Source organism: Tasmannia lanceolata, unplaced genomic scaffold (assembly GCF_043159265.1).
Source record: "Tasmannia lanceolata isolate RefF3 unplaced genomic scaffold, GAP_Taslan_0.1 ptg000002l, whole genome shotgun sequence".
In the NCBI taxonomy this organism is placed as follows: domain Eukaryota; kingdom Viridiplantae; phylum Streptophyta; class Magnoliopsida; order Canellales; family Winteraceae; genus Tasmannia; species Tasmannia lanceolata.
In genome coordinates, this window is record NW_027518679.1 from 26782259 (window position 1) to 26794265 (window position 12007).

Sequence of the window (12007 nt, forward strand, 5' to 3'; positions counted from 1 at the left end):
GAAGAAATCGAGCTGTTGATTGGCCGGGGTTATTTGAAAAAATATCTCTGAGGTGACGGCCACTCAAGAGAGCGCAGGGAGAAGAGTCCCCACGGCCGGAGCCCTTGACGGTCACAGCTGCCCCCTGCCCGGGGTCAATCTCCTCCGCCATCCAGTCCGCAACCTGAGGCACACCGAGCCCCGCCAAGGGGAGTCATTGGCACAATTATGGGCGGACCAGCCGCCGGGGGCACATCGTCCGCCGAGTCAACGCCGTGCACATATGCAGCAAAAAGATGAAGACGGAGAATGAGATCTCCTTTTCAGATGCGGATCTCGACAACCTGATACTGCCGCACGACGACGCCTTGGTCTTAACCATGCTCGTCGCAAACTGGGAGTTGAAAAAAATCCTAGTCGACAACGGAAGTTCGGCCGATATTTTGTACTATCATGCTTTCGAGAGAATGATGATAGGTGACGACCGCTTAAGCCGGCGAACTCAGATCTGTTCGGTTTCTCGGGAGAGGTCGTCAAAGTAGAGGGACAGATTGAACTCCCAATCCTAGTCGGAGAGCCGCCCTGCCAAGCCTTCACTATGGTCAACTTCCTGGTGGTGAGAGCCACTTCGGTCTATAACGCTATCTTGGGAAGGCCTGGCCAGAATCTAATCCGCGCAGTCGCTTCAGCATATCACCAGAAGATGAAGTTTATTACGCCTAACGGCGTGGGAGAAGTCCGGGGAGACCATCCCCAGTCCAGGGAGTGCTACGCAATGCCACTCAAGGGCAAAAACACGGTGGAGTCCCTGCCGATTGTACTGCTAGATCTGAGGGATGAAACGCAAGGAAGTCAGCCCGCTGAAGACCTCATCTCCATCCCATTATGCAAAAACGATAATGAGAAAGTCGTTCAGATCGGCTCCTCTCTATACAGCAGCACCCGGCGTAGCCTCACCCAATTTCTTCAGGACAATGCAGACGTCTTTGCATGGGCTCCTGTTGACATGCCCGGCATTGACCCAGAAGTCAGCACGCACAGACTTGGTGTTGATCCTACCAGCAGGCCGGTGAAACAGAAAAGAAGACATTTCGCCCTCGAAAGGCGGTAGGCGATAAAAGAAGAAGTGGAGAGGCTCTTGAGGGCTGACTTCATTCAAGAAATCCAATACCTGGACTGGTTGGCAAACGTGATCCTGGTAAAGAAGGCAAATGGAAAGTGGAGGACCTGCGTTGATTTTACTGATCTGAACAAGGCCTGTCCCAAGGACAGCTATCCGCTACCAAAAATCCATCAGCTCATTGATGCCACCGCAGGTCACGAACTACTGAGCTTCATGGACGCCTTCTCCGGATACAACCAAATCAGAATGTATGAGTCGGACATACCAAAGACTTCATTTGTGACGGATCAGGGGACTTACTGCTACCGTGTCATGCCCTTTGGCCTAAAAAAATGCCGGAGCCACGTATCAAAGGCTCGTGAACAAACTCTTCCGGAACCAGATCGGCCGCAACATGGAAGTCTATGTCGACGACATGCTGGTTAAAAGTCACAATGCACAGGATCATGTGTCCGATCTGAAGGAAACATTCCAAGTCCTTAGAGAGCACAGCATGAAGCTCAACCCCACCAAGTGCACTTTCGGCGTCAATTCGGGAAAGTTCTTGGGATTTATGGTAAGCCGAAGAGGGATAGAGGCCAATCCCGAGAAGATCCAGGCCGTGGTGGAGCTCACTCCACCAAAAACCATCAGAGAAGTACAACGGCTGACAGGGATGGTGGCCGCCCTGGGGCGCTTCATTTCAAAATCTGCAGAGAGGTGCCTGCCCTTCTTCAACACCGTCAAAGGACTCAAGACTGCGCCCTGGACAGAGGAGTGCCAGACCACATTCGAGGAGTTAAAGCAGTACTTGTCTTCTCCTCCACTATTGACAAAGCCAGAACCGGGGGAGGAGCTACTCCTCTACCTGTCCGTAAGGCCCACGGCTCTAGCAGCTGTCCTAGTTCGTGAAGAGCACAGCCAGCAAAAGCCTGTCTACTATGTCAGCAAAGTTCTCCATGATGCCGAGATCAGGTACCAGCGAGTCGAGAAGTTGGCCTACGCCCTGATCATGGCGGCCAGAAAGTTGAGGCCGTATTTTCAAGCCCACACAATAAAGGTCCTGACAGATCAGCCGCTCAGGCAAGTTCTCCATAAGCCAGACACCTCAGGAAGACTCGTGAAATGGGCCGTGGAGCTGAGCGAATTCGATATGCAGTACATATCAAGACCGGCAATCAAGGCTCAAGTGCTGGCAGACTTCGTAGCTGAATGCACCATCCCCCAGCAGCTCACCGAATCTGAAATTATCCAAACCCCAGCCGCGGAAAAGGCAATCGCAGCTGAGGAGCGAACAGAAGAGGGAACCGGAATGGAAGTCATCCCCGTACCAGCAGGACAGGATCTATCGACCGCCGAACCGCTTTGGGAAGTGTACGTGGACGGATCTTCGAACAAGGGTGGCTGTGGAGCCGGTCTGGTTCTAACCGGGCCTGACAACTTCACTTTAGATTATGCCTTGAGATTCGGATTCCGTGCATCCAACAATGAGGCTGAGTATGAAGCCCTCCTCGCCGGAATGAGCCTCGCAGTTCAGACCAGAAGCTGAAAGCGTACTGTGACTCCCAGCTGGTCGCAAACCAGATTCACGGGATCTATGAGGCCCGTGACGAGCACATGATCAAATACCTCTCCAAGGTCCGCCAGTTATCTAGCAAGTTCAAAAGTTTCGAGGTCATCAGAATCCCCAGAACAGAAAACACAAAAGCAGATGTGCTGTCTAAGCTGGCCGCATCCGGTTACACAACTCTCGGGAATATATGTATGGAATTTCTACAGAGATCCAGTATCGAAAATGAAGTCGTTGAGGTGATGCAGGTGGAACACGAATCCTGCTGGATGGACGAGATCATCGACTACCTGCGTAGTGGAAAACTACCTGAAGCCAGGAAAGAAGCCCGCAAAGTGATACAAAGAGCGGCCCGATTCTCCCTCGATGGAGAGAGTCTGTACAAAAGGTCATACACCCTCCCGTACCTAAAATGCCTCCGGCCCAGCAATGCCGCGTACGCCTTGCAAGAGACGCACGAAGGTATTTGTGTGGAGCACCTAGGGGGCAAGGCCCTGGCGATCAAAGTGTTGCTCAGAGGTCTGTACTGGCCCACCTTAAGGCAGGACACACTCAGCCTGGTCAAGAAGTGCGAGAGATGCCAGAAATTCTCTCCCACCATCCACCAACCTGCTGTGTCTATGGCCCCGATCATCAGCCCGCTCCCCTTCGCAGTTTGGGGGATGGACATCTTGGGCCCCTTTCCACCAGCCTCCGGAAGGAGCTCATTCGTAGTAGTGGCCATTGATTATTTCACCAAGTAGGTGGAGGCTGAACCTCTAGCCTAGATCACAGAGCAAAACGTGCAGAACTTCTTTTGGAAGTCAGTGGTTTGCAGATTCGAGATCCCATGCGTCTTGATAACAAACAACGGCAAACAATTCGACTGCCGGAGCTTTCGAAAGTTTTGCTCCGACTTGAAGATCGAGCAGAGGTTCACTTCAGTAGCGCACCTGCAGACCAATGGGCAGACAGAAGTGACAAACAGAATCCTATTGGCAGGGGATAAAGAAGAGACTGGACGAAAAAGCTGGCCGGTGGGCAGATGAGCTTTATCACGTCTTGTGGGCGTATCGCACCACTCCGCGCACGCCAACGGGGGAGTCACCATTCAACTTGTCCTTTGGGACGGAGGCCGTAATACTCGTCGATGTGGGCGTCCCGTCTCCCAGAATCACCAACTTCAACGAGCAGCTCAATGAAGACGGGCTCCGTGCAAATCTCGACTTACTGGAAGAAGCTCGGGAAGAGTCCCGAATCAGGGTCGCCGCCTACAAACAGAAAGTGTCCAACTATCATGATTTAAAGATATGCCCCAGAGAATTCCGAGCAGGGGATCTGGTCTTAAGGAAAGCTGCTATCTCCCAACCAAAGAAGGTTGGAAAACTCTCCCCGACCTGGGAGGGTCCGTACCGAGTAAAAGAGGTGATTCGCCCGGAAAGTTATAAACTGGAGACGCTGGAGGAGCACCTATTACCCCACGCTTGGAATTCGAAGAACCTCCGCAAATACTATCAGTAGTAGGCTACCCTGGAATTCAAAGAACCTCTGCAGATACTATCAGTAGTAGGCTACCCTGGAATTCAAAGAACCTCCGCAAATACTTTATAAATATATGCTGAATGTAAATGATAGAAGCTCCTTTGCAAATCTCTTCGCAACTTGGAAACTCAGTTCGCTAAAACTAAGGTACTCGCTGTTTGGTTCGCCACGGCTCGTCTCCGCAAAGACCGGGAGCGCACTCCTGGTCCAGAACCAGCCCGGACGCAAAAACCAACATCACTTGGAAACCCAGTTCGCTAAAACTAGGGTACTCGCTGTTTGGTTCGCCACGGCTCGTCTCCGCAAAGACCGGGAGCGCACTCGTGGTCCGGAACCAGCTCGGACGCAAAAACCAACATCACTTGGAAACCCAGTTCACTAAAACTAGGGTACTCGCTGTTTGGTTCGCCACGGGTCATCTCCGCAAAGACCGGGAGCGCACTCCTGGTCCGAAACCAGCCCGGACGCAAAAACCAACATCACTTGGAAACCCAGTTCGCTAAAACTAGGGTACTCGCTGTTTGGTTCGCCACGGCTAGTCTCCGCAAAGACCGGGAGTGCACTCCTGGTCCGGAACCAGCCTGGACGCAAAAACCAACATCACTTGGAAAGCCAGTTCGCTAAAACTAGGGTACTCGTTGTTTGGTTCGCCACGGCTCATCTCCGCAAAGACCGGGAGCGCACTCCTGGTCCGGAACCAGCCCGGACGCAAAAACCAACATCACTTGAAAACCCAGTTCGCTAAAACTAGGGTACTCGCTGTTTGGTTCGCCACGGTTCATTTCCGCAAAGACCGGGAGCGCACTCCTGGTCCGGAACCAGCCCGAACGCAAAAACCAACATCACTTGGAAACCCAGTTCACTAAAACTAGGGTACTCGCTGTTTGGTTCGCCACGGCTCGTCTCCGCAAAGACCGGGAGCGCGCACTCTTGGTCCGGAACCAGCTCGGACGCAAAAACCAACATCACTTGGAAACCCAGTTCGCTAAAACTAGGGTACTCACTGTTTGGTTCGCCACGGCTCGTCTCCGCAAAGATCGGGAGCGCACTCCTGGTCCGGAACCAGCTCGGACGCAAAAACCAACATCACTTGGAAACCCAGTTCGCTAAAACTAGGGTACTCGCTATTTGGTTCGCCACGGCTCGTCTCCGCAAAGACCGGGAGCGCACTCGTGTTCCGAAACCAGCCCGGACGCAAAAACCAACATCACTTGGAAACCCAGTTCACTAAAACTAGGGTACTCGCTGTTTAGTTCACCGCAGTTTGCCCCCGCGAGGACCAGGTTCGACCAAACCTCGAGATGCCTTCCGAGAGTACTATCGACGGTGCAGAATCGAACATTACAGGCAGAGGCAGACAAGTGGAAAATGAGTGGACAACAAAAAGTTAATATCAATTCACGAAGTAGGGCCTCAAAGGGCCATTACAAAATGTGGCCTCAAAAGGCTGTTACATAAAAAGTTGGGTCTCCAAAGGGCCACTACAAAAAATTCAAAAAGAGAAGAGAGCAGAAGAGCTCAAGGCACTCCATGGCTACCACCCAGAGATGGGTCCGCCCCCGGAACCACAGGAATGGCGGCGGTGGCCGGCTCGTCATCGTCGAGTGCCGGTGGGTCAGGGAGAACCATTCCCGTCAAAGTCACAGCCGGGTTGTATTCCTTAACCTGCTCAAGGCAGTCAAAGAATCCAATCTTGTAGGACTCACTGGACAAACGGAAGAGTTCGTCCTCCTTTTTCTGAACGGCCGCTTCCTGCCTCTCCCGGGCTCTCTCCCTCTGAGCGTTGAGGGCTTCGGCTGCCTTCTCCTTCTGAGCGGCCATCGCTTCTCTGAGCCGCTTGTTCTCCTCGACCGTCTTTTTAACGGACCTCTGAAGCTCTTTTGCCTCCTGCATCAATTTTCCGCTCTCCTCCCGGACTTTGTTATCGCCTCAGAGAATTTCTTGCTTTTCTCTCGGAGGTCGTTATAGTACAATGAAATCTACAGGCCAGCAAGTGTTGTTAACACAAGAAAGCGACTCAAAAGAAAAAGGCAAACAAAAACTCATGAGCCACCTCACCTGGTAAAGTGAAGAGAATATGGCCTCATCGGCCGCAACTGGAGGTTCGTTAAGAACCCGGACCTTGTCCTTGCTGAGGAGAACTTCCGTAAGGAGCTCCGCAGCTACCCGGCTCTCTCCAAGGCCGGTGTCGTTTTTTTGAACGGCCCAGTTAGGCCGAAAAACGTTGTTTCCAGATCTTGCCGGGGGTGGACGGGCTCCGCTCGTTGTTCCACCTGGCTTTGAGGTCCCCGCCCCCCCGGCCATAGGGGCCGACCAACTTCACCGTGGTCTTACTTTTGGGAGCTGGCTCCTGCTGGGTCGGAGCCGGACTCGATATCTCGGCGGCTTTTCTTTTTTGGCCTTGCTGGGCCCTCCCGAATGCTCCTTGTCTCACCCTCTCTACCTTCGACTGTTGCTGCATCTCTGAAATCAACATGAACAAACAAACCAGTTAGCAACAACAAAATAGGAAAAGGAGTTCAAAAGCAGGACTAGCCACATATGTGCCGGAGTAGCGGTACTAAGGCCTAGCTCGACCAGAACCACTTCCCCATGGAACTCCGAACAATGGATGGGGCCCTCGCGTTCCAGCTCCTCACGGACTAAGGCGAACGTTCTCAGGTCCTCACCCTCAAGGACTGGCCTGCGGCTCATCGCAATTGTATCCGGGGTGTCCCACCTAAGAGGAACCGGCCATGGCTCAGTGGACTCCCTGTCCTCGACATAGAAAAACCTGTTCTTCCATAAATGTATGGAAGTCGGGATGCCGGTGATCATTTTCGCCTCCGGGCGTTGGCTAATATAAATCCAGCTCCCGTCCTTGTGCCTCTTCAAGTGCGCACAAGCACGGAACAGCGGCACAAACAAGCTTCTCTGAAGCCGGCCCTGGACGAGATATATGAAACCGGTCAGCGTCCTCCACGAGTTCGGCGCAACCTGAGCAGGAGCCAGCCCGTAGTATCGAAGGACCGCGGCGAAGAACGGGTTCAGAGGGAACCTGAGTCCGGCCCTCAACGACTCATCATATATGCAAACGTCGGCGCTTTCATTGCAGGCCCTATCTCCTTCTTTCGCCTCCCTCAACCCAAACCTTGGGGGAACACAGTATCTATCCCTAATGTCCACCATCATGGACTCATCAAGGTAGTTCTCTTCATGAAGAGCCCGTATGCTGTGTTGAGGATTGGCGTCCATCCGGGCCCCAGCTACGACCTCAACGGCCCAGCCAGGGAGAAGTGTTGTGGATGCCTCGGCGGCGTCACTACCAACACTTGCCTCTGCCCGGAGATAACTATCCGTGGGGAGAGGGGTGGCGTTCAAATCCAAAATCACCTTCTCGTCAATCTCCTCGTACTCGCTATCTACGATTTCCACACTAACATCAGGACTTGCCATATTTGGCCCTGGAGTCCTGACCGGCTTGTTTTGAGTCCTACTAGACGAACTAGACCCTGAGCTACTGGAAGACGACCCCCCTGAGCCGGACTCAGAACTAGAACTACTAGACATGGAAGCAGAAAAAGAAACGTATAAAAGGTGCACTCAAGAAGATTACCGGTCTGAACAGAGAAGCTCCTAATCCCCAGACAGACAACCTACGCGAGCCGGACAGACAGAGCAAAAAGCAAAGAGGAGAGCGAAAGTAAAAGTGAAATGTAAAAAAGGAAGGGTGAAAAACCTCTTCTTATAAGCAAAAGTGAGGCGGTTCGCATTTAATGAAGAGACACGCACTTCAAGGACTCTTGCAGGGTGCCGCGTGTCCTTCATTAATGACAGACACACTCTTCGAGACAAGGGCGTAAGCAAATATGCACGTATCTCCAAGGAGTTTGTATACGGGATAACTTTTGAAACGGTTGTATCCGTCAAAAATCAGTACGGCCCAAGCCGGACTGGATATGACGCGTCTCGCTACGCGACAAAAATCAGTACAGCCCAAGCCGGACTGGATATGACGCGTGTCACTACACGACAAAAATCAGTACGGCCCAAGCCGGACTGGATATGACGCGTTTCACTACACGACAAAAATTAGTACGGCCTAAGCCGGACTAGATATGACGCGTCTCGCTACACGACAAAAATTAGTACGGCCCAAGCCGGACTGGATATGACGCGTGTCACTACGCGACAAAAATCAGTACGGCCCAAGCCGGACTGGATATGACGCGTTTCACTACACGACAAAAATCAGTACGGCCCAAGCCGGACTAGATATGATGCGTCTCGCTACACGACAAAAATCAGTACGGCCCAAGCCGGACTGGATATGACGCGTTTCACTACGCGACAAAAATCAGTGCGGCCCAAGCCGGACTGGATATGACACGTTTCGCAAAGTGACAAAAATTAGTCCGGCCCAGGCCGGACTGACAAATTTCCGGACTGATAAATTTTCGGACTGATTCCCAGGCCAGACTGACAAATTTCTGGACTGATCCCCAGGCCGGACTGACAAATTTCCGGACTGATTCACAGGCCGGACTGACAAATTTTCGGACTGATTCACAGGCCGGACTGACAAATTTCCGGACTGATTCCCAGGCCAGACTGACAAATTTTCAGACTGATTCTCAGGCTGGACTGACAAATTTCCGGACTCACTCCACAGCCGGACAAACTCCCCCCAATCCGGAACGTAACTCACCACATTTCCCCAAATCACTACACTGACTTGGAGAACTGGGGGACAACTGATGGGGTATAAAAGCGACAACCAATTAGCTGTCGACACGTGGCCCAGGAGGGCCACCACAAGCTCAACTGCTGCACAGGGGTATTATGGTAATTACCTCAAAGTAGGTGAGCTCAAGCCTATAGCTGGCCGACACCTGTCCTGGGGTAATAACTCCCCAACTACCACATATTTCTCTCTCTTATAAAAGGGCTTCCAAAGCTCATAAAGAAGGGTAATAACTTCTCACCCACCACTCTTAAAACAAGCTCTGCACTCCTGCTCATACTGACTTGAGTGTCGAAGGGCCTGTCCGGAGTAACACTCTGGTTGGTCTTCTGACCTCGTTCGCTTCTTGCGCAGGATTCAGTTCGTAACTTCCCTCACTTTGGCTCCTCGGGTCCTCCAGCTCAGCTCTTACGTCACTGCCGTATCTGTTACCGATTTTAGGCCTAACACATACCTTTCAAGCCCCTTCAATTTCATGGCTCCACTTTCTATCTTCTCTCCATGTCATTGCCCGGACCCACTTCCATACTATTATCTTTTTGCTTTGTGATATTTTAGGACAAGGGCAGAAGTACACGCCCTTAAAAGCTAGCCTTCCACATCCATTGACTTTGGTCTTCGCTTTCATGTGGAACCCCAACAATCTCCCGCTCCACGCTGAAGCAATGTGGGAACTACTAGATCTTTCCCAAGGGATTTTCTCCATCCTCGAGGGTATACTAGGTTATCACACCTCGGCTCAAATACCACTTGTTAGGACCCGTGTAGAACTCGCCCTTAAACGCTAGTCGTTAAGGGGTGCCCAAGTCCTTAATTATAAGCCTTTCAACATCCATTCACTTTTCAGATGTGGGGTCTTCGCTTTCACTTGGAACCCCAACAATCTCCCACTCCACGGGGAAGCAACGTGGGAACTACTAGATCTTTCCCGAGGGATTTTCACCATCCTTGAGAGTACACTAGGTTATCACGCCTCGACTCTGATACCACTTGTCATGGCTAGCATAGAACTCTCCCTTAAAAGCTAGTCGATAAGGGGAGGATTATCAAGTCGATCCTTAATTTTAAGCCACTCCACATCCATTCACTTTTTCGTTGTGGGGGTCTTCACTTACACGTGGAACCCCAACAATCTCCCCCTCCATGCGGAAGCACTGCTAGATCTTTCCAGAGGGATTTTCTCCGTCCTCCAGAGCACAGCAGGTTACATGCCACGACTCTAATACCATTTGTTGGGAACTGGGTAGAACTTGCCCGTAAAAGCTAGCCGTTAAGGGGAGGGTGTCCAAGTCCTTATAAGACCATTCACAGTCTGATGTGGAATCTTTGTTCTCAAGTGGAACCCCCAACATGATATATTCATGAACTAATGGATTTTGGATTTTGGATTTTCCTTGGCTGGAGCCATTTAAGAGAGAGGAGAAGCTGGTCTCAAGTTGAGTTTTGGTCTCTCTGTTTTGGGATATAGATTTCGGTCTTTCTGGACTGTTTGTCTTGATATCACTTCATTAATGTACTGAAAAGCGCTCGATTTCGTCAGTACTATCCAACCAAATCCAATTCAATCGTTTAGTACTCATTCAATGAGTGAATTTTCAAGTTCAACCAACCTTTTTTCAAATAAAAAATATTATATAAAAAAGTAGATGAATAAGAATCATGATGAAGTGTTTCATTTGTCTATCATTATAGACAATCCATCTGTATTATCTATGGAATTCGAATGAACTCTATTTATGATTCATTATTTCTATCTTACTAGTTGCAAACCCGTGCGTTGCACAGGAAGAAAAAAAACAAAGAAGAGCAAGGTGGAGCTCCAATAATCTCCCCCTCCACGCGGAAGCAACATGGGAACTGCTAGATCTTTCCAAAGGGATTTTCTCCGTCCTCCAGAGTACAGCAGGTTACATGCCACAGCTCTGATACCATTTGTTGGGAACTAGGTAGAACTTGCCCTTAAAAGCTAGCCGTTAAGGGGAGGGTGCCCAAGTCCTTATAAGACCATTCACAGTCTGATGTGGAGTCTTTGCTTTCACGTGGAACCCCCAACATGATATATTCATGAACTAAAGGATTTTGGATTTTCCTTGGCTGGAGCCATTTAAGAGAGAGAGGGGAAGCTGGTCTCAAGTTGAGTTTTGGTCCCTCGGTTTTGGGATATAGATTTTGGTCTTTCTGGATTGTTTGTCTTGATATCACTTCACTAATGTACTGAGAAGAGCTCGATTTCATCGGTACTATCCAACCGAATCCAATTCAATCGTTTAGTACTCATTCAATGAGTGAATTTTCAAGTTCAACCAACCCTTTTTCAAATGAAAAATATCATATAAAAAAGTAGATGAATAAGAATCATGATGAAGTGTTTCATTTGTCTATCATTATAGACAATTCCATCCGTATTATCTATGGAATTCGAACTTGAACTCTATTTATGATTCATTATTTCTATGGCAGTTGTTCCTTATTTCAGCATATTGAAATAAGGAGAGAGAGAGAGATCTTCCCTAGAAATCACAGATGAGGCAAAAAGGAATAATTTTTCTTTAATAATTATCTAAAAGAAAGTGGGTTGGTAGGAAAAGGAGAATCCGTTTTGTTAAAAAACTAAAAAGAGAATGTTTATCATCACACGTACTGATCAAGAAAACATAGAAGAGGGCTTGAATCCACACAAACACCAAAAACACTGGAAAAAATGATCAAATAGTTGGTTAATACCACTTTCATCTTTATTTTCTGTGAAACAACCAATTACTCTAAAAGCTTAAGCCATTGGAGATAGCGTTATTTAATCTTTTATATTTCAACACTCCCCCTCATGTGCGACCCTCGTTTAGGGTTGGCCTACATGTGGCCACTCTTTCGAGTCGGCCATTAAATGTGAATTTTTAATATCAAGGAGTTTTGAACTTAGGACCTTGCTCTGATACCATGTGAAACAAGGAATTACTCCAAGAGCTTAAGCTTTCAGAGTAGTTGGTTGGATTCCTGTTTTGGAAGTTTTTCCAACAAGAAAAGAGATAATTCGGTGTCAATATTGGTGTCAATGGAGAGAAAGACAATTGACCTGAATTAGGCAAGAATAAAATACCTTACTTCATGATCA